The sequence below is a fragment of the Hemicordylus capensis genome, chromosome 1, assembly GCF_027244095.1.
Source record: "Hemicordylus capensis ecotype Gifberg chromosome 1, rHemCap1.1.pri, whole genome shotgun sequence".
In the NCBI taxonomy this organism is placed as follows: Eukaryota; Metazoa; Chordata; class Lepidosauria; order Squamata; family Cordylidae; genus Hemicordylus; species Hemicordylus capensis.
In genome coordinates this window covers 282,981,596-283,007,898 of record NC_069657.1, presented here as the reverse complement: position 1 = coordinate 283,007,898, position 26,303 = coordinate 282,981,596, and the positions used below count along the sequence as shown (strand labels likewise).

Genomic DNA, 26,303 nt, shown 5'->3' with positions numbered 1-26,303 from the left:
CCGCTATCTTGAATGGGGGTGGATGACATAATCACAAACTAAGCTGTTGAGATGTCCCTATGTGTCATTCACTACAACGGAACCAAATCTGGTTCAAATCGGTTAGGCAGTCCACATTAGCCCACTTGTGCCTAAACCATTCACAAGCCCACCAACTTGAATCAGGGTGGATTACATCATCACAAACTATACTATTGAGCTGTCCCTATGTGTCCCTACAGCTGTACCAAATCTGGTTCAAATCGGTTAGGCAATTCACAAGTTAGCCCACTTTCACCTCAAACATTTATGCATCTGCCATCTTGAATCGAGGTGGATGACATCATCACAAACTACATCACTGAGATGTCCCTATGTGTCCCTACAACTGTACCCAATTTGGTTCATATTGGTCCAGGCATTGCAAAGTTGACAGGGACACACACTGCTGGGTGATCTCATAAGAAAACCCAAATGGCTTTCCAGAGGACCCAGGGCCTCTGAGAGGTTCAGCATCATGAACATGGACAAATGTTGTAGATTGCAAATGAAAATTCATTAATGTTTCAATCAATTGGCCAAGCAAAGCAAGGCCTTTGGTTTAACTCACCTGTTTGGAATTCTCTGCTTGTTTGCAATGCAATATCTTCCTTCAACATACCTGTTTTTGAAATTACATTACCTATTTAATTTAATTTCTAATTTAGAAATTAAAATACCTATTTTTCTCATTCAAACACAGCTTTACCTCCACACCCATTTTTGCACCCATGGAAACTTTTGTTCCCGAAGGAAAACAGCATCCCCATTTCCCCATGCTGTAATCTAATTCCATGTGGGCCTGATCCAACTGCAATTTACTGAATAAAAAACAAGTATGTTAGCCCCAATTGTGTGCTTAAAGTAATGTTAGTTTGACTGTGAAATTTCAGAAATAAAATAATGCAACAAATGATTATTCCCCTTGTCTTTATTTACTGGGCCAGTTCACATGAAACAGCCTGCAGCACATGCAATTATGAAGGAGATGTGCCAAGCATGCACCTGTCAAGACAATTCTACTGATGCCCCACTGCACCCCTTTATAGTGTGAGTAGGATTATTCATTCAAGTGAGCCCTATATACACTATATATACATATTAAACACAAATAGGTGTTTAAACAAGTACTTGCAGCTTACATTTTAGTGCCACAAAGAAGCAATTTCTCAACATCTTCATCACATACCCAACACCAGCAAATATTGACTAAATGGGCATTTCATCATGTTCACTTGAACTTGTGAACTAAACCTCACTTTTTTTTTCCTGAAAGAGGGATCCTGAAGAGTGCTTTAAGATTAGATAGAAAAAGTCTTGAACTGCAAGGGTTTTTGTGTTTTATTCAAGAGATGCATAGGGTTTCCTAAAAAGCTAACCATCTGGCAGAAAGAGATGGCCCCTTTAATCAGCAAAATTTTGAGCACTGTCAAAGGGTGTCAAGAAGAAATGTGCAAAATGTTTGCAACAGCTCGAAATGGGCTGTTTTGAGTGTTCCGAGCGCGTAACAAAATACCCTTGAAATAAAGGGCCTGTTTCAAGCACAAAACAAAATTACCCCGTTTCGAGTTCAAATTTTTCAAGTGTTTCAAGGGCTGTTTTTCCAGGGAGAAATGGTCTGTTGATTGGGGTCAGCAGGTAGACCAGTCCTTCACTCCAGACTTAGCATGTCGCTCTACCTCGGCGGACTGGTCTACCCACCATGTGAGATGGGTAGACCAGGCTTCCGCCTCAGAATTAGCACATTCACTTGCCTCAGAAGACAAGTCTGCTGGGTAGACCAATTGGTCGACCAGATCTCCCCAGAAAAACAGCCCTCCAAAATGGCACTCAAAACACTCAAAATGTTTCAAGCATTTTGTGTTTCATTTCATGCTCGAAACAAAACTCGAAATCCATTTCGTGCACATCCTTAGTGTCAAGGTATCAATTATTTATTATATTTTTACTATTAGAACAGTCTTGTTGGTTCCTCAGGAATGTAAGTAAGGAGGGATGCTTTCCACATTTCCATGCCCAAACACATAGACTGGAGCAGTACAAAAGCCCTCATTTTCCTTGTTTATGAATGTTCCATGGAGAGGATAAGTGTACTGATTGCCAGTCAATACAGCAACACTGAAGATACCTGGTACATTGGGATGCTGCAAATACCTTTGGTTTTGCACTCCTGCTGTGAAAAACATATTTGCTGTTGCTGCTAAATGTCCCAAACAGGCTGCAGTTATTATATTAGGCACTCATATATAAACAATAATAGAGGCCATTGTCATTGGATCTGAAGAGGGGGTGGAGGTGAGAAAGTACTGCCTGGATTCGCAAGCTGTTTCACAATTAATTAAGGTCAATTGCATATACAGTGTGCCATGATGTTTTAGATCTGCACTGTACAGCTTAAAGAGATGTTGGTGCTTTTGAATAGGCAATGTGATGTGCAATTAAACCAATTATTGCTTATAAAAATTAGTATGTGGTGTACAACAAAGATTTAATTTAGCATTGCCAAAATTGCATAGCTGCTCTTGTGATATAAGTGATCCAAACATGTGATGCCAGCATGTGGGAAGGCAGAAATATATGCAAAAATAAAGGGATAGATTTCATATATACCCTATAGTAGAGCCGACAAACAGCCAGGGATCACATGTATGCACTAGCATCTCACCATCTGTTGCAACAGAATATACAGTAGTGGGAAAGACTGTTATGCCCCAAAGACAGAGTGCTGAATTATATGACAAAGATTTTTAACATGTATATTTACCCTTCTTGTTTGATGGGGGGAGGGTAATAGCTAGGTGTGAGGATGGAGCTTAGTTAGGAAGGAAGCTCTCTCAGGGCTAATCGTTGTGGGTAGACATAATAGCCGATATGATGCAAAATACTGCTATGGAGCGAGTCATCTGTCCCTTTGAGGCACCTTGTAGGCTAGGTTATAAAGAAAGCAATTCCCCAGAGAATCACAACCACAGGCTTAAAATTCAAATAAAAATATATTTACCTGAATACAGAATAGAGGCTTGGCTGTGATAGAATATGCAGGCATTCCCACGTTACCCAGAACACACAAGGTGGACATCTGTCTGGATGCTAATACTTGACCTCTGCTATGGTCATTATTAGGATGCATGCACTCTGCTAAGAAATGGGGGAAGGGAGGAGCGTTGAGGGTACTAAGGGAGAGCAGGAAGAAGATAGATCCGAACAAGATCAGGTAAGGAGAGAAGGCAGAGCTGGTGAAGAGTTCTGGAGAAGGAGAGGGGGTCAGACAGATCTGAACAAGTCTAGGTAAAGAAAGTAGGGTGAGCCAATCTGGAGATCCAGGAAGGGAGCAGAGGCCAGTTGGAGAACAAGCTGAAAAAGTTCAGGTATAGGGAATAAATAGAATGAGTCTGGGAGACTGGAGGAGGGAGATGTGAGCGAGCCTGTGTGGGGGATGCGGACTGACTGAATTCAGAGACCCAGGGAAGGAGTGGATGAAAGAGAGAGATATCTGAATACATTTGGGGAAGGAGAGCAAATTGAGTCAGTCTGGAGGACCAGAGGAGGAGCGAAGGAAAAAGAAGGATGGACCTGAGCAAGTTTGGGTAGCAAAAGTGGATTGAGTCAGTCCAGAGATGAGAGAAGGGAGTGGAGCAGAGCAATATAGAAGCCCAAGCAAGTTTGGGTAGAGACAGCTGACTGAGTCCATTTGAAGATCCAGAGAAGAGAGCAGAGCAAAAAATAGAGAAGTCCAAATGAGTTTGGGTAGAGAAGCTAGAAAAAGGCTGGGGAAACCAGCTTCATTCTGTGAAGGGAGGGCCATGGTTTGGCTCTCAGGTGATGGAGCAAACAGTGAGGTGAGGTTATATAAAGGGAGGTTGCTGATAACCTATAAGTGAGGCTTGACATGGCAATGGTCCCTGTGTCTTCAAGGGGCCACCAAAGGTACCGGTGGTATGGGGGACTACACAACCAGGGACTATGACGAGGGTACCATGTGGCTAGAGTTACCTGAACCAGAAACGACACCCTGTGGGTATCCTCATCTGGGGGAAATCAGCTAAAATTCAGTCATGATCAGTTGGTAAAAGCCTGGCATCCTCCAACTGTGGCTCATACTCTCATGAGAGAGTGGTTTGTGTGAAGACTCTCATCCATTGGTGCACAGAGTAAACAAGTCCATCACAGGTCAGAGCCTGCAGTCCTGGAGCAGATCTTGGGGTCAGGATCCCTACATGGGCTCTCTTTTTATTCTGGGGAGGAGTTTACTGCCCTCCATGACTGGAAAGGAGATTTTCTTTCCCACTCTTTGGGTGAAAAATAGATCCAAAAACCCTTCTAGCCTAGATAGTTAAACACACACACACACACACGAGATGGGAAGAGGGGGTTGGGGATAAAAAACAGAAAACTCAAGGAGTGGAGGAAGGGAAGGGGTTCCCCCTATATTTAGCTGTCCAATGAGAAAACACGGGGTGCAGTGATGGCAAATCAGAGGAACTAACACACTATGGAAGACTGTGGAGGGTTGGCCAGGGGGATTATAGGAAAAAAGACACCAATTGTTTAACTTTCCAGGATAAAAATTAATGGGGATGGTCTTAAATGGAAAACAATAGAACAACTGGATTAAAAGGGGGCTAGACAGGAAACTTCCCTAAGGGAAGCCCCTTACACGGGAAGCCAAATGTTGAATTTAAAGATTTTGGGGCTTGTTGACTATAAGGCTTTGGTAGATTCGGGAAGGGAACTGAATGGTTTTGACACCTGCATGAGAAAAGTGAGTACATGCTGAAAAACAAAGAGAGTTACGGGTTCCTGTTTTGGGGTCTCAGGGAATGCTTCAGGGTAGCCATGTGGAAAGTCTACTTCGGGGTTCCATGGAACCCTGTGCATCCCATGAGATAGAATCCAATGGCTATGCTTTTTTCTTTGCCTGACTTCCTAGGCTGCCTTTGGCTTCCGATCAGTGAGACCCGGTTTTGGCAGCTAAGCAGAGAGAGCAGGCTAAGCCCGCTCTCACTGCAGATGATTACGGAGGGAGCCCTGGGCGGCCGTATTGGCCACCCACACGATTGCCAGCTCCATAATGGAGCCGGCGCCGATCGGCCCCCGGAAGCTCCAGCATGCCCTGCTTGAGTGTGCAGGGCATGCTGGTGAGACCCCTGGAGCCGGGAGGTAGCTTTTTGCCTCCCCTCCAGGGGTCTCCTCATGAGTAGGTGCGGTGCGGAGCCGCGCCGTGGCTACTCATGATCTTCAAAACCAGGTTTGCGGAGCGCTCGTTCCGCAAACCTGGTTTTAGGGCAAAGGTATTCAGGCAGGTTACCCACCTCGGAACCACCAGGCTCGCAGTCGAGCCCGGTGGTTCACACAATGGGGCGAAATCAGGCTAGCCTCCACTGGCCCAATTTCGCCCCATCGTGTGAATAGCCTCTGGTTTTTTCCAGGACTCTTTCTCACATAGATCAAGCCAGACTAGGCACCTCTGTAGAGATGCCAAGGATACAGGTGTATAGACAAGATGTACAGAGAGTCTCATTTCCCCCCGTGACAACACAACACCAGCATTACTGATTGGCTGGTGCTCTTGGACACATAAGAAGAAGCAACAACAATGTTGCACAAGAGTGCAGTTGTGCAACTATGTAAACTCAGTTCCACTGTGCAGTTGCTCAATGGAACTTAAATTGTATGTAAGTTCCATTGCACAAGTGCATGGATGCTGTTTTTAGTAGTTGTGGAACTGTGCTCTTGCACAACACTGTTCTGGCAAGTGTTTACCACCTGAGTAAAATTTTAGCCTTCACAGACGGAGTAGATTTTAGCCACTAAAAGATTTTTTTTATAGTTCTTATCCATTTGACGTTAGCCTTACCTGTTTTAACTGCAGTTTTAAGATAGCTTACCACAGTTTCATGGTAGCTGCATAGCAGTGTATTGTTAGCTTTTCTAACATAGCTAACTCATTGTTGTTTTAATGTATTCTACTTTATGCTGGTCAAAGACCGTAATAAAGATTGATTGATTGGCTTTATTTTATGTGCGCAGCTGCACTGTCCAATCAGTATCAGTAACACCAATATTGTGTTACATAACTTGGCCAGTGAATGCAACACAAACTACATTTTATGAGCCATTTTACAAGGTTATTGTATGGAAGAGATCTTTTTTTTTTTTTAGTATTTACTCAGATATAGCTTTCTCCACAGTGGAGCATGCTATAGCTATAAGAGCATGGTGACTACAAGGTTAGGCAATCTGATGCAAAGAAAAAGAAAAAGAAACATTTTCCAAATTTATCCCACCACCTCCCACTGCCCCCACCAGACTTGAACTGAAGCCAATCTTGAATGGAGGTCTGAGAAAGTTTTAATTCCCATTTGTATTTTTAGTTTCACAGGCTTTGGCATTTTCTGAATCTGAGTAGTGAGTGAGGTGCTGAAATGCTGAAGGAAATTTATTGCCTGAGATTTCAAGCCCAGTTACAAGTTATCAGCATGGGAGATAAATTTCGGAACTTTTAGATTCTAAAACATTTGTGTGAACCTACCTTTTGAGGGGTTCTAGGAGGCAGCAGCTGGCAGTGGCTGGGAAAGACTGCATTCTTTGGACTCATTTGGGAACAGGTCCAATGATTCTGATCCAAGACTTGAATCAAGCTAATTTAGACTTATTGGAGTCCTGTCCGAAACTATGCACACAGCCGTTAATTCTCATCAATATTCAATATCTGTTCGCAGTATTTATCATGAATGTTCATTCTAGAGTATGGAAGCATCATGTCGGGGAGCAAAAGGATTTACATGATCAGAAAAGGTCTTGTGATCCTGGAAACCTGAATATTTTAGAAATTTGGCCCTCATCTCTCTGTTGTGTCTAAGCCAACAATATCAACAAAGTGTGACCTATACGTCTAAGAAGTTGTCGAAATATGCTGGCAAATGATTGCATCTCTGTCTGTATCACATGTGAGCCCAGAACCTATAACAATCAATCAATCAACCTATCAAAAAGCAGAATTCTGTGTAGAAATCAGTGATTTTACGGACTGTCCTTTAAAAACTCTAAAAATTAGAGCCAAGTCATATGTTCAAATTGGTAAATCGGTTTCTTTGTAATCTTACATTGTGTATAGATCTGCACAGAGTTCATGGCCTCCTTAAGTAACCACATTCAACCCCAAGGGGCATAACAGAAATGTATAAAAGTATCAATGGAATGCAGGGGATATATATTGATAATCTCTTTTGCCCTTTCATAATATTTGTGGGGTCACCCCAGAATTTTGATTGGCAAATGTTTGGAGAGACAACCAGGAAGCATTAGTAATTACTGGTGGCTTCCGCCCCGCCCCCCTACCCTGAATCAAACAAATTACTGGATAGGGTTCTCAATTGTGGTTTTCTGTGATGGCAAAACAGGAACTCCTCATACACAGGCAATATGTTTCTGTGCACTGGATGGTAGTGGGGCAAACAAGAGTGGAAGGCCATCCCCTTCATGCTCCACTTGTGCTCTCCTAGAGGGATCTAGCTGGCCCTTGTTAGCAAGAGAATGTTGGATTGGATGGATCTTGGTCTAACCCAGTCAAGCAAGGTTTATATTTTTATCTTGCCACCCACATTGATCAGTCCATCATTAAGTTGGAGAAAGTGGGTTGAGTACGAGTAGTAGTGGCAAGATGTATTTGGGTTGAGTTGCATGCTGTGTTGAAGCAAGCACATAACTTCTTCAACACACAACACTACATGAATCCAGAGAACCTACGTGCTCCATTCATCAAGTGGATTTTATGAATTGGCTCTCAGTTAATGCATGTTGAGACAGGCAGATGGCCTTCAGAAGAAATCTGTATAGCTGCATTTACCTTGCAAGAACGCAGATTGTGCTTGGCTTGGAAAGAAGGCACCCCTAGAGATATAGACTGGTGACTTTTGGCTGCCTGCCCAAGACCCACCATTTAGCAAAACCTTTCTCCTTTGTATATTCAGAGCAAGTTTCTTGTGAAGTATCTCACAAACATCTGCCTTCATTATAATTATATTTCTATTTCAGCTGCACCAAGCTATTTACAGATGAGCCTGTTCATAAAGAGCTTTATAATTAAGCAAACAGAAATATCTTTTTATAGGATGCAGATCTAGGGGTGATAATCACACACAAAATACACAGCAACCGTTGCAAATTGAGTGTTTAACACTGGTAATATAGTTAGTGATGTGCTCAATAAAGCTTGACATGTCTTTGTGCCTAAATACAAGGAAATATGGTCCTTGCTGTATAGCAGTATACATTCTTTATACACGGAAACATGCCATATTTTTTCAGTGTTGACATTGCTTTCCATCCAATGTAACACAAACCCATGTTGACCCTTCCTCTCAGATGCTGCCTTATATCATTTTTTTCCCATACTACCACTTTCAAATTAATCTTCCCTTACTTCCTGCCTTCACTGATACGTGCTGTAGTGGTTGCCAGATTTGGCTTATTTTAAGCCAAATTCTGGGTTACGGCCCATTTGACCCATGAGTATACCCCTTAGGTTCTGCCAACACAGGACTGGCTGCTCTGCAGAGGTGAAAGCTAGCCTGAAAGAGAACACAACATCTTTCCGATATTAAAATGCTGATATTAAAATGCTATTTCAGCAGCTGCCGATCTTCTCTGACCCCCTCCACAATTACTTTGCTGTGCCATGATCAGAACAACCCCAAAGATCAGCCCAATAATGGCTGGCACTGGGGATGAGAAGCAATGGGATGGCTTGTCCCTTCTTCCTGATTGACTTCCTGGCATTAGAATGAAGGGACACTGTTGCACCACAGAGCCTGTTGTTTCTAATTGGTTCTCTAGGCCTTGAGTCAGGGAATGTTGGAGCATCATTCCCCCCTCTCTCCTGATTGGCTGCTTGTGGGAGTTCTGCGTAAATAATCTTCCCACTTTCACCATCCCTTCACTTTCACCACTCCCTTCAGGACTGGAACCTAAAATAAATTTACTATTGGCAACTACTGGAGCATCCTTCAGCACTACATATGTGTGAATATAGTAGGATATTCTCTCCTCTCTTTATCAGAGCAGTCTTTTTCTTCTTAAGGGTGTGCCTCTAACAGTGCTTACATATTGTACACTGTTAGCTAAAGTCTGCCCAAGTCAGTCACTGCCACTGAGAACAATGCATCTGGTGCAATGCGGAGTGAATGACTTGTGTGGCCAACAGGCTACATTTAAGAACTTAACAGACTGTTCAATCCAACCTGATCTTTAAACAAAAGCTGAGACCTGACATAAATTAACTGGATCCAGCATGTAAAGTAACAAAAGCTTATCAAAATGGAAAGCTGATCATGTCTCACAACATATATTTTATTGATTTATTTACACACATATATGGTCTCCATTTTAAAAGAGCAGAAGGCTATTCAAACTTACATTGTAAGCAGCATTGCTGGAACTCATTTGCAATGGGCAATGTTTAGCCTATTGTGTTAAATTCCTAAGGGTTTGACTATTTTTGAATCAGATTACCCTTTTATTAGGTACAACTGTTTTTACATTGCATTTTTGTGATTAACGATGGTCAAAGGATTTTGGAATTTCCAGCATTGTACACAAACGTAATGGGCAAACTCTTCTGTAAACATCTTCTAAGCTCTTGGCAAACTTTCCTCAGGAGCAAATATTAACTCCAGATAGTGTTTATTGGCTTTTACAAAATAATTGCCATAATAGTGACATCTAACTGCTGGAGGTAAGAGAACATTCAGGCCAAGAATTAATCAAGTTTGAGGATATATATATATATATATATATATATATATATATATATATATATATATATAAATAGAAACAGATCAGCAACAATTTACTTACTTTTTTTCAGTTTACATTTCAAATGGTATCTTTTCCTCCTGTTGATTTTGCTCCATTTTCCAGCACTAACTTCATGCATAATTTTCCCTCAAAGGACTATTACACGAATCCTATGTACATTTACTAAATCACTATGGTTCTCCAGCTATGGGACAAGCCTCCATTGAGGGGCACCAAAACGAAAGCCAAAAAGTTCAAGGCAGAGTTGCCAGAACCTAAGGGGTATACTCGTGGGTCAAATGGGCCGTAAGCCAGAATTTGGCTTTTTTAAAGCCAAATCTGGCCACCTAGGTTCAAAGGAGAGGTAAGATCTTCCTGACACAAACGGTGCCTTCCTCTACCCACCTGGGTAGTTTGCATGCCCCCACTCCTCCTGGCAGAGGGCCCCACCTGACCTAAACTGGATTTTAGGATAATGCAGGGGAGAAATAATTATTCTAGTAATTTTTATTTTTAAATACTTCATTTGTTTAGTTATTCATAAATTACAATCAGATTTGTTTTTGTTACTCGAATTTTTTTTTTATTTCACATTGCTTTCAGAGAGGGAGAACCAACTGCTCTTCCTGAAATGTTCGGGTCTCCTCCTCCTCCTCCAAAAAGTCAGACCTGCAAATTTTCAGGCAGACAGGGGAAAAAGGGTTCCTCTTTTACAGGCAATTGAAAGAGGCATACTGCCTAACTGCTATTGGAATAGTGCTAAAACTAATAAGGCATAGCAGAGGAATAGTCAGGCAGGTAGAGCTGGACACCAGGCTTCAGCGGCAGACTTTGGCAACAGGAACAACCTCTCCAAGGCTGGATGCTATAGGCCATCATTCTCAGTGTCAGAAGGTAATGGTGCAGGGCAGTCCCCCAAATCTATTAAGAGGAGGGCTCCATTGCAGGAAAGCTGGAGGATTAGCTTCAGGCCAGATGAACCACTTCGTAAAATCAGAGCTGATGGAGACAAGAGAGTACATTGCCTGCTGCTCTCTATTCCACACCCATAGCCTTCCCCAGAAACTCCCTGTTTGGATTACTCAAGTGAATGTGATAGATTCACAGACACAGAAAAAGATGGTTCCCTGTTCCCAAAGGGTTCACAATCTAAATTATGATTTTTAAAAAATGTCCGAGGGCTATGGCATGTCTGACATTAGACATGCAGGATACAATCAGTTTCCTTTTCCCTTGTACTATTTCTGGTGGATTCCATAATTGTTACACTTATTTCAAATGCACTTAGACGGGTTGGGATGTGAATTCATGAGAGGTAGCAACTTAAACAATGAGGATGGCAGAATGGAGGCTGGGAACTAGTACAATCAGAGAGGAGGAAGAGTGGGATATAAATGTGCAAATAAATAAATAATCTGGAAAGCATTTCACACTTAATTGAAGAGTTGTACTAGTCTAGGCTGGATAAGCATTAGGGGATGTTATATAAATGGGAGTGGAGCAGAACATTTATGGAGACTTCTCTAGATGATATGCCATCTCCCTGCATAGGGGCAGAACCTTCGGTTTTAGGGACTGTATATCCACGAATCGCAGGTGTAGTTCTAACCCACCCCATCACCTCAATATTGCCTCAGATATTGTCTCTATTGGGCCTGTGCTTCGGAGGTGCTGAAGCCAAATAACTTGCACCTTCTTGCAAGGTGTACCACGCAGAGGCAGCCATTCACACCGTGGCCATCAACAGGCACCACTTCATGTTTCCAGTGCAGTCCTTCCAAGCCCTTTCTCCATAGAGCTCTAAGAGGAAAGCTCTAGGAGCAACTACCCCTTCACAGTGCTCCCCACACATGCTTCCTGCCATGTCCCATCCCAGCTGTCACCAAGACAATACAGGGCTCATCTTCCCACAGTGGAGCATCCCCTCGCACAAGGAGTGTGCAATACTGCACAGAGACCACCATGCTGCAAGCTGCTGCCTTTTCACAGTACTTGAGCGTAGACGCAGATTACTCAGCTTCAGCACCACCAAAGGCACAGACCTACTCTCTATTATATTATTCACTGTTGGTTTCCCAGTTGTGTTTGCTACAAAGGGTTACAATGAGAAAAACCTTTATTTTATTTTTTAAAAAATAAACAAATTAATAACTCTCTGACATAACAGACAACAGCAATCCCATTCATCAGAGGATAAACCAATCTGCAGCAGCTGTGGATGGCTATTTACAGATAGGGCAGTGATCCAGGGATCTGCTAGGTATAATATTTTCCATTTTCCCCCTTCTGCTTGCATCCCACTACATATCCATGTCCAGGATCAAAGCAGAGGAGGCCGTCATTATCTGACAATGCCTCTTCAAGCCCAGGACCTCTCAATGCTCACTCTCATTCTCCAGTACCCAGTAAACAAATGTGTTTATTAGTTACAAAAATCAGCATTTTACCTGACCCTCTGTGCTATTCACATTCTAACACCAAGCCCCTTTTCTGTTATAGATGGCAGAGGTGCTATTCATGCAAATAGGCAATCTAAATTGTCATCAAAAACCATTTTCTCATGGTGGTGAAGCAGGCAGGCATGGCTTCATCCAACATTACCAATAAATCTTAAAAGTAAAGTGTGCCATCGAGTCAGTGTCGACTCCTGGCAACCACAGAGCCCTGTGTTTGTCTTTGATCAAATACAGGAGGGGTTGACCATTGCCTCTTCCCGCGCAGTGTCCCGCCTTCCAGCATCTTCCCATATCATTGCTGCCTGATATAGGTGTTTCCCATAGTTTTCCCATGAGCTGTTCCCATAGTTTCCCATGAACTGTTGCATTAGCAGGCAGCATCTGAGGCTTTTATGTCGAAAATATTCCCATAGTATGGGAAACATACCAGCAGGGATTTGAACTGGCAACCTCTGACTTGCTAGTCAAGTCATTTCCCACTGCACCATTAGGTGGCTTACTCCTGATTAGTCTTACTTTGTCATTATTTACTTGGTCACAAGCACCAGCTAATATGGACCTATGACATACATCCACAGTGGTCCATGGAGCTGTTGCATCAGCAACTCTTAGGCTGCATCTGAGGCTTTTATGTAGGCAACTCATTGCCCCACCTTCTTGGTATATTGGAGATAACTGATCCTGACTGTACTTATAGACAGGATTACTTCCTCTGGTTAGGCTATGGAATAGGATACTTCGTGTTGCACTTTCAGCTCCAACCTTCTGTTTTGGCTCCCTGTCAACTTGAGGTCCTAGTGTGATCATGGCAGGGGGAGCAGGGTTGGGGTGATGCATAATGGGTCCCCCAACTCTGCAGGTTGCCTGGGTGGGGTATGGTTCCATCAGAGTATCCAGCTCTTTCAGATCCATGCTGAGGTTCTCTGATAAGGAAATCTCATCTGTTTCCAGTTCTGGTAGCTGGTAAGTTCTGACAGGTTGACTCACATAACAACAAATGTCTACAAGCTTGCCCCTTTACTGGTTCAGGTACTGATGTTTTTAATACAGTTCTGTCTTATTTTGACCACACAGCAAGGCTTGATGTTTTGGCAACAGCACAGTCCTGTTTATCTCCCATCTAAGATAAAACTGGCTGTGAAGCTCTCAATCCCCACCTTTTGTGCCTATGAAACTGTGTAATAAACTTAGGAACTGAATTCAGTAGTAATGGAGTTTTTGTTCTGAGCATGCACAGTTACAGGAGAACCCTGTAATTCATGGGGGTTCTGTTCCATGGGGGGGAGGAGGGCACGGATAGCGGATCTGCAAATAATGGGGCATTAAATGTAAAGCTGGGGGTTAGGTTTTCACACCACCCAAAATTGCTCCCAAATAACCTTCCCACAAATTACAAAATGGGCCAAATAAAGTGCCCTACCATGCTCCACTGCCCTTAAGGAGTCTAACGATACCCCCCCCCCCGAGTGAAAAATCAGCCGAAAATCGTGGGTTTCCCCATTTTTTTGTTTAAATGAGCCATAAAATGGCTCCCAAATTCAAATGGCAGCCAGAAATTACCTCTGAGGTCATTTCCAGCCACACCTGATGCACCGATATACGGGTTTAACCCTTTTTCTGCTGTTCCCCTCCCACACTCATATACCAAAGTCGGGTGTCCATTACCCGGCCATGGATATGTGAAACCATGGGTGCTGGAACCGCGATTAACAAGGTTCTTCTGGATTAATATTACAGTATACACTTAAACAGTATTTGGAAAGAAAAATAAGGATACCCACAAGATAAATATTTTAACAGAACCCAGCCATTTTGTGGCTGTGTTATATAGCAGAGACTAAAAAAGTAATGTTCATGTTTACCTTGCCATGGAATATTTTATTTTATTTTATCTTTACATTTTGTATCCCTCTCTTCCTCCAAGGAGCCCAGAGCGGTGTACTATGTACTTGAATTTCTTCTCACAACAACCCTGTGAAGTACGTTAGACTGAGAGAGAAGTGAACTAGGATTATTATGAACTGAGCCCAACCCCAACGCCAGTCGAACATCAGCTCGACTCATTATACCTCAGTGTTATCTTTTCATGTCCCTTTCCCCCACATTTATCAAATTGCAAGGAGGAATGGAAAACAGCAGGAGATAGGACTTGCACAGCCAAGGGTTCTCCCTAAGTTCCTGTCTGTCTGCAGTGAATGCTTCTGAGTAGGGGCGTAGCAAGGTTGGATTGGACCCAGAGATGAGATTTTAAAATGCCCCCCCCCCCCCCAACATCCAGAGCCTCTGCACACCCAGGCCCCCAAGGATTTGTCTGATATTTCAAAATAAGTATGCTGCCTGGAAATACATTTCACTGAATACACACATGCACACTTCACAATATATAGTGATATACATTGAATACTATATATTTGTGCTACGTAATGCCTAGAACACACTAGAAACACTAATTATTAAAATGGGCCCCTCGCTGCAGATTAGCAAAGGAGACTTTCAACCATGCAGTGTGAGCCTGTGTATGTTTTCTCATAATTCTGAACAAATTCAGTCAAGTTTGATTCCAGGAGGTTTTTCACAGGAGGCTTTTAAAGCCCTTTAACACACATCTCCTCTGGAATGGAGGTGCTGCATTCACATGTTGGCCAGATTTACCCTGAAGTCCCTGTGAGTTATTGGGGAGCAGTTCACACGCAATTCAGGTTTTTCACTGCTCGTTAGACTGTAGCCTCTGCCTACATTCAGAGTAAAAAACAACACCACTATTTTGTGTTGGTTCTTTGGGACAACTTCAGTTTCATAGTAAAGCCTCCCAGTAAACTTGCAGTAAAGCCTGCTGTGTGTAAAAGTCCCAGGTAAGTGTGTAGAGAATTGCAGACTCAGGAAGCAAATCTATCCACATTTAGCTGGAAGAACATTGCATTGAAACCTAAAGGACTTACTAGCAAGGAAAGCATGTCTACTTAAAAATAAACTCCATTGCATTCAACTGTCTGAGATCCTTCCCTGGTAAGTGCATATAGGATTGCACATGTTCAGGGATGTAAAGCAAACTAAACTAAATTGTGCTCCCAGCATATTTTGCTCCCTACAGGAGACCAGTAAGTCCCACTGAAGCAAGGAAGATAGGTGGGGAGAAACAGAGAAAAGAGCAAGAATTAGCACCATTCCTCAGGAGAAAAAGGGGGGGGGGAATGAGGAATCTGCTTCTTCGTGGTAAAATTTTAAGATAGAGGAGACATGCCAGAGATGTCTCCTGAAGTTACTCCCTCTGTCCTAAAAGTCATTCTCTCTGCTCCTGAATGTGGAAGTAGGGCTGGTTGTGGTCTCTCACTGTACTGAGATAAAAACCACTCTCTGCAGCTGCTCAGAAGCAGGATCATCCCTAGTAGGGTGCGGGGCTGGGGGGCAAATCAGCATGTCCAGGGCCTCCTTAACATTTCATATCATTACAGAATCATACTGACTGATGACATACAATGTAAGTAGTGTGAGTGAGGTTTTTGGACATGTACAACCAGCTTGGCACTTCTAAAGAAAAATAAAATAAAATAAAATAAAAGCACAAGACATGCTTCACAGTTCTCACTCAGACCTTCTGGGTTGCAAAACAACTTGAACATAAGTGCATTTATGAATGAATGAATGAATAAGATATTGTTTGTTCCAGAAGTTTTTGTAATTTTCTGCCATGAAACAAGCCACTTATAGAACTTTTTAAGCCAGCAAATTTTCCAATCTGTTTCAAATTAAATATTCTTCAAAGCCCTACAGCAAGCAAGCAGATCTCTCTCTATATATATATTGGGGGGCGGGGTGGAATAACCACAAAATGGAATTCACATTTTACCTCCATTACCGGCAAAGGCTGAGTTGGCTGGCGCAGAGGGCCTTCAGAGAGTTGTGGTGGGTAAGGGCAGCCAGCACTGGCCACTCTGCCTGCCTGCTTCTTTGCTGCCTGCTGGCCTACACTCCAGTTCAGGCTTCAAGGAGGCCTGCATGGAGGCCTCTCTGGAAGCCCCGCCCACCCACCAATCAGCTGAGAGGTGGGGACTGGGAGAGAAGGAGCTCTATCAGCTTGCAGGCTGCTTAGATTGCTGACCAGGAGGGCAAGCAGGAGAGAGGGTGAACAGGGCAATGGGGACTGGCTGAGTGAGGGGCCTTGGGGTTGGGTGGGTGGCTGGGCGGGCAATGGGGAGTCATGTGACATGTCTCTGAGCGGCCTTCCAGGCAGTGGGGCCCCAGACAACTGTCTCCCCTTGCCTGATTGTAGTTCTGCCCATGCTTCTGAGCATGCAGCAAAGACTTCATTCAAAAGGATTTAAAAAAATAATAGAAAACTACAGCTACTTGATTTCATATCCCACCCCTTCACAACCTGTTTATTTTTTAGAAAGTGTAGGACAATGGAGAAGGCGAAACTGGCAGGTGAGAAAATGGAAATGGCAAAGAAGCTTCCATAGGCTTGTTATTTCTAAGCTATGCAGAACTATCAAGCATGTGGGGGGGGGACCCCAAGATTTTCACAGAGTATTCCCACAAAGCACATTTAGACTCATTCCAGGCTGAGATGGGCACCTCGCTTACACCCAACACTAACCGTTGTTTCACTTTGGGGCAGAGGAATCATTCATTGCTCATTTATGTATGTTAGCATAAGCAGATTTAAACAAATATATGCAGTTTAAACATATGTGGACTTAAGCCATTTACATAAATTGGCTTGGGTATAATAAACAGCTGGGTTTAAAAAGGGCAGGTGGTGGTCAATAAGAAATGAGTGAGAGTTGATTTACAGATAAACTAGTGCATTAGTCATCAAATGTAAGTCTCCTAATGAACCAGAATATTTGATAGGAAGAGCGGGATATAAAATGTAAAAATAAAATAATAACAATAATAAAAAAATTTATCAGGAAACACATATGGATTTTTTTCCAGTTTCATGCCTATCTCACATGTCTCTCACATTCAGACATTATAAATCCCCTGCTAACTGAGCAAAGAGGCACCTTTTAAAAGTGGTGATTCTTTTAGCCTACTTTCAGTAGGCTTATGAGATCACCCGGCATTTTGTGTGTCCTTATGTCCGTGTGTGGGTCCCCCATCAACTTCGCAATGCATGGACCAATATGAACCAAATCGGGTACAGTTGTAGGGATACATAGTGACACCTCAATGTCGTAGTTTGTGATTATGACATCCACACCAATTCAAGAGGGTGGATGCATAAACATTTGAGGTGCAAGTGGGCTCACTTGTGACCCGCCTAACCTCTTTGAACCAAATTAGATACAGTTGTAGTTAGTGACAAACAGGGACACCTCAATGGTGTAGTTTGTGATGATGTCATCCACCCCAATCCACGATGCGCAAACTCATGGACTAACCGATTTGAACCAAATTTGGTACAGTCGTAGTGAGTGACACACAGGGACATCTCAGTGGTGTAGTTTATAATGATGTCATCCTTCCCGATGCAAGATGGTGGACATGCAAACATTTGAGGTACAAGAGTTGTAACTTGTGGACCTTGATTTGCACCAAATTCAGTCCAGTTGTAGGGGTAGTGAAAGGAAAGTAGGCAGATTAGTTCTTACTAGAACATTGTGTTATTTAGTATGGGGAGAGCAACTGGCCCTATCCATCCCCGGCACAGCATCCCTCCAGTTGTTGTTGCTGGTGTCATGTTTCTTTTTTAGATTGTGAGCTCTTTGGGGTCAGGGAGCTATTTTATTTATTTATATCTATGTAAACCACTTTGGGAACTTTTGTTGAAAAGCAGCATATAAATATTCATTGTATTCTTTGTCGTATTCGTGCATGTAGCGTGAGAGTGGTCAAGGTCTCACACTTTGTATATAAGATTATGTATGAAGCTGCTGTCGGGATTCCCTACCCTCCTCCATGAGACAGGGTTGTTTACCCAGTCAAATGGCAGTGTGCCGAGAGAAGCAGAGGGCTCCAGTCGCCAGGACAACCCCAGTATTACCTTTTAGAAGTCAGGAAGAGCTCAGAGAGGCATGCAACAGCTGCTGGGGAATAGGCGGGTGCAGCCCAAGAGGCAGCAGAATGGTGGAGCTGGAATAGTGATGATATCAGCTCCACAGTTGCAGCGTTGTGCAGAAATGCTAGTGAAGGAGGTGGAATTGGAGAAAAAGGCCCCTTGGGAGGCCAGGGATTGGGTGGCCAATTCACTTGCCTGGCCAGGGAAGAAGGAGCAAGCTGGAAGTGGGGAGGAGTGTCCTTATGTAGGGCTTTATTTAAGGTAGGGACTGCCAAAGATCAGACGATCAGCAGGGATGGGGTTTGTTGGTCTGGTGGACTCCCGGAGAGGAGCTCAGATCTTTGTTCCCGCTGATAGGCAAAGGAGTGGAATGACTATATTTCCTTCCTCCCCCAACTCTGAGGCAATGCCCGTGCCTATAATTTAGTGTGAAAGGGTGGGAAGGTTAATTAGAGAATCCCTCCTCCCTAAACACAGACAGCTGCCTTAAAGTGAGTCAGACCTATCACATGAGCCAGTCTAAAATGAGCCAGTCTATCTGGGCCAGTATTATCTGCACTGCTGGCTGGTAGCAATTTCCCAGGGTTTCAGACAGGGGTCTTTCCCAGCCCTAGTTGGAGATGCCAAGGCTTGAACCTGGGATCTTTTACATAGACAGCCGGTGTTCTATCACTGAGCTACTGCCCTGTTCTCAATGCTCTCTGTATTGTAGCTTCAGGTATAACTTCTGTAAACCACACACCAGCATTATGTGAATTCCTTCCATTTCTCTAGCATATACCTCAGTTTAGTTTCTGGGATAAGAATATATACACCAGGATATCATGCCACACAATAATCAGAATAGCCATCACCAGAGACATATTGGGCCTAAACATCAATGTTAGGGATTACTAATAGCTTTTATTAGCATATGTCTTATTGGTTTGGAAATGTTTTCTATTTATATAGTCTATTGTATTTGGATGTAGTCATTTAAAAAGTATTGGGCGGGGGGGGGGTAACAGATTTAAAATACATACATATAAAACAATAATTGTAGAGTTTGCCCAATCCTACTGACTTTCACCATAAGAGTGTCTTCATTTTTACCTCTTCATGTTAGCAGATAGAAAAAAGATATAAATAATTTATCATGTAGTATCACTATCATTTAAGCTATGAACAAAGACAAAGCCACCATGCATAATAGTAATTACACTTGTGAACTATTTGATGAATAAACCATCATGATAAAACAATAGTTTTAAATAAGTCCAAGACACAGGTACATGACGCTGAAACAATAAAACACAAGCATGAAAAGACAGAACTACTACTATTCAAATTCTAGCATTCACCTCACATGCTATCAGAAACAAGCTTGAAGCAGTAGGCCTTGAACACTAAGAAAAGTGCTGGGACTTTAGCCCTCTTCAAGACTGGGTTCGTCATCTGCTTGAATTAGCATTACTAGAAATAATTGGCCTTTTTCAAAGCGAACAAATCAGCTCAATAGTCAGAAGCTTGCGTTAACTTCCTTAAGCTGTACAGTCAATAAGAACTATTGTTAACTTATCCATATCCCTACAAAGCTGTGGTTTCTCCCTCCTTCCTCTCTTTCCTTCACTTTCTGTCTTCCTTCTCCATCTTTCTCTCTATTTCTCCCTCTTTTTCTCACTTCTTCCACAGGTGTTAAGGGGAGAGAAGATGGGTTTGGGGCAGGCAGAGAGAGAGGAGGAGGGGTTACTGAGTGGGGGAAATGACCAAGTTATAAATCCCTTAATGCCTTGAAATAAAAATTGTTGATTTAAAAAAAAAAAACTGTGGATGCTGTATACAAGTACAGTGTTTCAAGAGCATGCTTTGAAGCCCCAGCCCCACACTGCCCACTGTTATAGCATTTGTCTTCATAGAAGTGTGGGAAGTATGATACCTGCTCATCACACCTATCACCCTATTAGTGATAGGTTAGCCTATCACTAGTCACCCTCTTAATTAGAAGTCCACAAAGTCATCAACACACAAGCAGCCATTGTTTTCTCTGCCTCAATTTCCTTGACTATAAATTACACATTATTATTCAATATACTGTACTGCTTTAAAAGATGAATGAAATAAGAACTGGAAAACACTTTAAAAGGCTAACCTGCTATGAAAACTTCTTCCCCTTAAGAGGACAAGGGGCAGCAAGAATAGTGAGCAGAACTGTGAGGTAAAATAAGAAGGGAACAGAAAGAGAAGAAGTAGAAGCAAGAAGATCTAGAAAAGAAAGAAGTACTTGGAATAGACATTGGAATTTTCCATTGCAAATTATCATCACAAACCGGCTGTCTGGGAACTTCTCCAACCTGATGTTGGGTTCCCTTTGATAACATAGTGTTTCTAAGCAACATGTCTAGCAGCCCATGCATACGAACGGTCAGCCGCCATTCCATGACTTCAAATAAGTAACATTTTGTTTGCTAGATGCAGATCCAATTTATTGTTGTTGTTTTCTAAAATAAATACAGAAGGTTTTTAAAGATAGAGTTAGTGGGGGAAAGGGGAAAGTGGGGGGGGTCTGAAATAAGTCTTGGGAAACGTTCTTAGAGAGATATCAGTGGTTTTCCAGTACTATATTAATGAATCTGTATTCTTTGTACTGAAGTCAAACAGATGGGCATTCAAATAACATGTGTTAACATTGTTAAATTACACTATCGACGCCTATGTGCTATGGGCATAATCAGCTTTAGGCAGCTCCCATGAATGTCACTAGTGGCAACTGACTAGTTTGTTTATTTGTTTTCATGCCATTTGTGCTCAGGTGGGTCCCCAGTGAAATTTCCTTCAGCCAGGAGAAACCTTTACCATTAGTGCTTTTACACTTTAGGCAGCTCCCATCAACTTCCCCTCCTAACAGAAAGAATAATTGCAAATGTGGCTATCGGGAATATTTGTGAAATAGCCTCCCCCCACCAGAACAAGCTGATAGCTATGAGGTAAGGAGATTTTTCTTCAACTTAATTGTGGAGAATTTGAGAAATCTCCCAGTTCCCCAGCATATTTATGTTTAAATGTAGGCATCTACAATACCCAATAGTATTATCTCTTGGAAGAATTCAGCAACTGAATGAGCTCTTGATATTCATCACAGGGCAAAGCAGGAAGAACTACACAAAGATCCATGCATTGCAATGCTTCACCTGTGAAAAGTTAAAAAGCACTGACAGTTTATGAATGCTGACACCAGAGGTGCAACTGGCAAGATTTCTGATGATAGAAGAGAACCAGTTTCATTCTTGGACAAAAAGGAATGTATATAATCCCCCTGGATGGTTTGCATCTTTGCATTCCTCCGGAAATCAGCATGAGCCCTCACTTGACCTCCAAGGCCATGCATGCACCAGACAGGTTAGAGAGGAGAAGTCACCAGTTCTTTGATAACGATTGTGACATTCCAGCTTGATGAAGAAAATACTTCAGATGTCAACAAAAACTTTTCCTGTCATGAGGGTTTTTCTTCTCTCAATATGTCCCTGGAATATCTACTATTTCTCACCAATGAAAACTACAAATAAGACATCTAGCACACAAATAATTCAAGCATGTGAATCAGAAATATATCCGATCCCATACTCGATATAATAAAGTCACATACTCTTTACATTTTGTAGCAACTATTTTAGAATAGCCTTTATAAGTGTTTGGGGGTGGGGTGGGCATATCTTGTGCACACCAGATTTGGAATGAAGTTCCATTGAAATCCATGGGAGTTTTAATTCCAACTACACATGCCCATGAATGTGCAGTGATGTGTGTGTGCATGCATACACACGTGCACATGCATGTTATACTGGTGCCCTGTCTCTTTAATTAGCTATGCATGGACTTAGATTTTGCAAATTCTAATGGGTATGGGGTTGGGTTTTTGGGTTTTTTTAAAAAACGCATTTGTTAACTGTTCCACAACAGTCATTTGAAGTGATCTGCTTCTGGCCACTATTTCAAATTCTGCCAATTAAGCATGTCTGAAAAATATTCACAAACAGCAAACCAAAATGGAGTATGAGTACAGTCAAAGGGAATCTATTTTAACAGTGATCATTAATCATCCCCTGAATGCTGTTTTGCTACTTGTCATACTGGGGACCTCATGGCTACATCACAGTCCCTCTAGAGTACAGAGGGTGAGATCAAGCCCTTACTTAGAACTCAAAACACTACAGAGAATGCTTTAGATCAAAATAAGTCTAAACATTAGTAGAATAATGTTGTGCCTAACAGATGGATATTTTAATTTGATTCAAGGGCTGGCTATTTGGTGAATTTTTCCAATGGGCTTAGCATAGGTGGGAAATGTCCTCTGAATAGTCTGATCAGAATTTGTAAATCCTTACTATGTAAATATTTCACAATATTTTTAATAATAAATAAAATAATTCATTTTGGAGTATATGGAAAACAAACTGAATGGACACATTTGCTTCATTGTCCATTTGTTCTAAAAACAAATGCTGCTTTAATACAACATTGTGCTTTTATTACTGCAAGAGGATGTCTGTTTTCTTTACAGAGCTTGCCTGCCCATGAAGAACTTAATTCAGGTGACAAAACACACTTGTAGCTCTCGGACCACTGCCTGGAATATAAAGTGATCCTTAAGAATACAGAAGTTGGCCATCCCTTATTAGGGGTGTGCACGGACCATTTGGCATGGTTCGGTCCACATTTGGACCAAATTTGGACCAAAGAATAGGTATGCAAACTGGTTTGGTCAAACCTAGCAGCTGGGCTGGTCAATTTGAAGAACCAGCTCTAACTGGTTTGAAATGGTTTGCAGTCAAACTGCTTGAACCGGCCTTGTTCATGATGGTCTGGTTCATGATTGAACTGGTTCTGCACATCCCTATCCATTATTTATACTTAGATCATAGTGACAGCAGTCATAGTCCCTGCCCTCATGTATGTGGAAAGTTCCTGCACACACAGGGGAGCAACAGCAAGAGAGAAGGCATGTCCTCACCTCTTGCCTGTGGGCTTCTCAGAGGCATCTGGTGGGCCACTGTGTGAAACAGGGAGCTGGACTGGATCGGCCTTGGGCCTGATCCAGCAGGGCTGTTCTTATGTCTTCAGTCTAATTAGATGTTTTGCTTCCTAACAGATGGACTATTTGGAGATGAAAAAGGAGAACATATTAGGGATGTGCGAAACGTTTCGGATACAAAAAGTTTTGTACCCAAAACAGCCTGTTTCGGGTGTTTTGTAGACAAAACACCCATTTTCCAGATCCAAAAGTTTTGTATACAAAACAAAACGTCCCTGTTTTGGCTACAAAACGTTTTTTTGTTTCGGACCTCCATTTTGTGGTGATCTCTGAGTCAGTCTCCATTTTGTGTTGGACATCTCTTTGAATTTTCCAGCCTTCTGATCGATGACCTAAATCATGGGCTGACCTGCTGACAATTCCCTCCTTGTTCCGCATTGGCTCTTTTGCTTCTTGCCACTCTTTACTGACCCCACATTGGCCAGGGGAAGGATTGCTAACCCATGGGGTGCTGGGTTCTGTTGAGTCTGTGGTGTTCTGAGTGTAGATTTTCTGGTAGCATATGAGAGTGGATTCTTGTTTTTCACTGAAAATCTCATATGCCTCCAAAGAATCTACAATGAACACCTCAGAAACAACAAAACCCAGTACCCCACGGGCTTGTGGGTATGGGGGTAGTTGGCACCCTATGTGCACTATATAACCCCTCACTCTGGGCAACCCCAGTGCCTCCCAAGTGGAATTATGGGGCTGCTGAAACCTAAACCTCCATTATTCCCTATGGGAGAAATCTTAGACACGTAAACTTCATCAAATCACAAAAGATCAGCCCTTTGCCCAATTTCTTTGAAATAATTCTGGAAGTTTCCTTGCCCCCATTGGGCACTACCAGCCACCACACTCCGCTCTGGGTCATCCCTTCCCCCTTGATTTGAAGCGATACATTTGCTGGAATCTCCATTATTCCCTATGGGAAAATTCTTAAAGATGTGTAAACTTAAAAAATTCACAAAAATTCATCCTTTTGCCTAATTCCTTTGAAGTTTGGCTGCTAGCTTCCACCCATTGGTCGCTACCACCACCACCCACTCTTTTTGCCCTGGGACCCTTTTTAAAAATCCAAATAGATTCAGATTCGGATTCAGAAAATTCGGCTACAAAACAAAACAGGGCTGATTCGGATTCAGAAAATTTGGGTACAAAGCAAAATGGGGGTGTTTCGATTCGGATACAAATCAAAACAAGAAAATTCCAAAATGCACACCCTTAGAACATATATATCAGATTCAATCTAAAATGTGTGCAACACACTACAAAAAGGTGATTTAAAACTAACCATCAAGTTCCTAGTTATCATATCTTGTCTAGACTATAGGTTGCTCCCAAAATGCATCAAGAAAACCAAAGTCCTCAGGAATATATATATATATATATATATATATATATATATATATATATCAGCCCTTTCCTTAACTCTCAAATCAGACAATATGAAAACAAAAAGCCAAATTAAAGTAATCTAGTTGTAGCAGAACTACAACTATTAAGAGCCAACCCATAGAAAAGGGAAAAGGGAAAGGCCTGCAGCCCTTTCAGAAAATACTCAGTGTCAAATATGAGCAGTTTCTAAAGAAAGAGAATTCCAAAATTTGTAAAACATCTACAGACCACAGTGTCCACATTGAGAAGGCTTGGAAAGGTACATGGTATGGACTTTTTCTTTCCAAAAAAGCACTCTATAAATGCTAAGTTTATTATTCTTATTCTCAATGGACATTACAGAACTAGGACAGAACTGTAAGGAATTATTCACGTATTGAAAATTACATACTCTCCTAGGTTTTCTGCTTAGCTGGATACCCTACACACTTGCATGAAATATGTTTTTAAAAGCTTTTAATAGTTAATGCTAACAAGCTTGTCCATACATATTTTCTACAGCAAAATCAGATTTACAGGGAAATTAATCCCATGTTGAGCTAATTGACTACAATTAATGAAGTTATATCAGTCATCAAGGCTTTTATTTCTCTGCACCACTGAAGAAAATGTCCTGCAACAGAATTTCATTTGTCTCCTGCTCACTAATCGTTCCTGGATAGTCCACCATATTTGGACTTGTTTACCTAGCCTATGGTTTGGGGGAAATATGTTCTTTGGGTCCTTTGCCCTTTGAGGTGGGCTAAATATGTCAAAACACCATCCTATCCTATCCTTGGAAATAAGAAGCTGTTTTTTGGGCTGACATTCATGTCAGAGCTGGGATATTTTTCATTTCATTTCTATACTGCCTCAATGGCTCAGGGAGGTTAACAATCAAAAATAAAATAATTTAAAATATTAACACAAAACTCAATTAAAAGACATTTAAACCACTTCAATATTATTAAAAGCCAAGCTGGGGGAAAAATAGATCTTTATGGCTCTGTGGTTCCCTAGAAAGCTTCTAGGATGATAAACCTCATATTCCCATGTCCCACAATCTAGAGGTGAATCTACAGAGGAGGCCCAATCCCAAATCGTCGCCAGACAAACTGATGGCACCCAGAGATGGGCATCTCTGGGTGGTCTTAATGAGTGGTGGGGATTGTGCAGGGACAAGCACTCTCTCAAGTAACTGAAGCCTAAGCTGGGCTAGATGTTGCTGACTACAGTTGAAATAATCAGTCCTGTGTCTCTTCCGCCTCCCTTACCTGGTCACATGTAATAGAAGTGTGGCATGATCATGTAACTGTACTCTGAGTTTCCCTGCCTCCACCCCTGCTCCATTTCATTGGCTGCTGCTTGTGAGTTGGGGGAAACCTACAGCATGGTAACATCATGTCATGTGTTTCTATTATTAGCCATTACCATTATCATTATCAGAAGAAAAGAAGATGGGGTTGATGTTTTCAATAGCAGCCACATGTCTCCAGGTTTCAATGGCAGCCATGTGTCTCCACATATCTGTGGTTGGAACATTTAGTTCCAACCACAGTAGTTTAGGCTGCAATTCTATGCATATTTACTTAGGAGACAA

General features: G+C 42.1%; 1 long non-coding RNA gene across 2 annotated transcripts in view; it reads left to right on the top strand.

Annotated features, from left to right (window-relative positions):
- The window catches only part of LOC128340548 (uncharacterized), a 131,220-nt gene extending 109,021 nt beyond the window's left edge, over positions 1 to 22,199 (top strand). For both annotated transcript variants that reach the window (XR_008313785.1, XR_008313786.1), the window contains one exon: positions 21,395 to 22,199. This is a non-coding gene — a long non-coding RNA (uncharacterized LOC128340548). The remainder of the gene's footprint in view (positions 1 to 21,394) is intronic.
- The last annotated feature ends 4,104 nt before the right edge of the window (positions 22,200 to 26,303 follow it).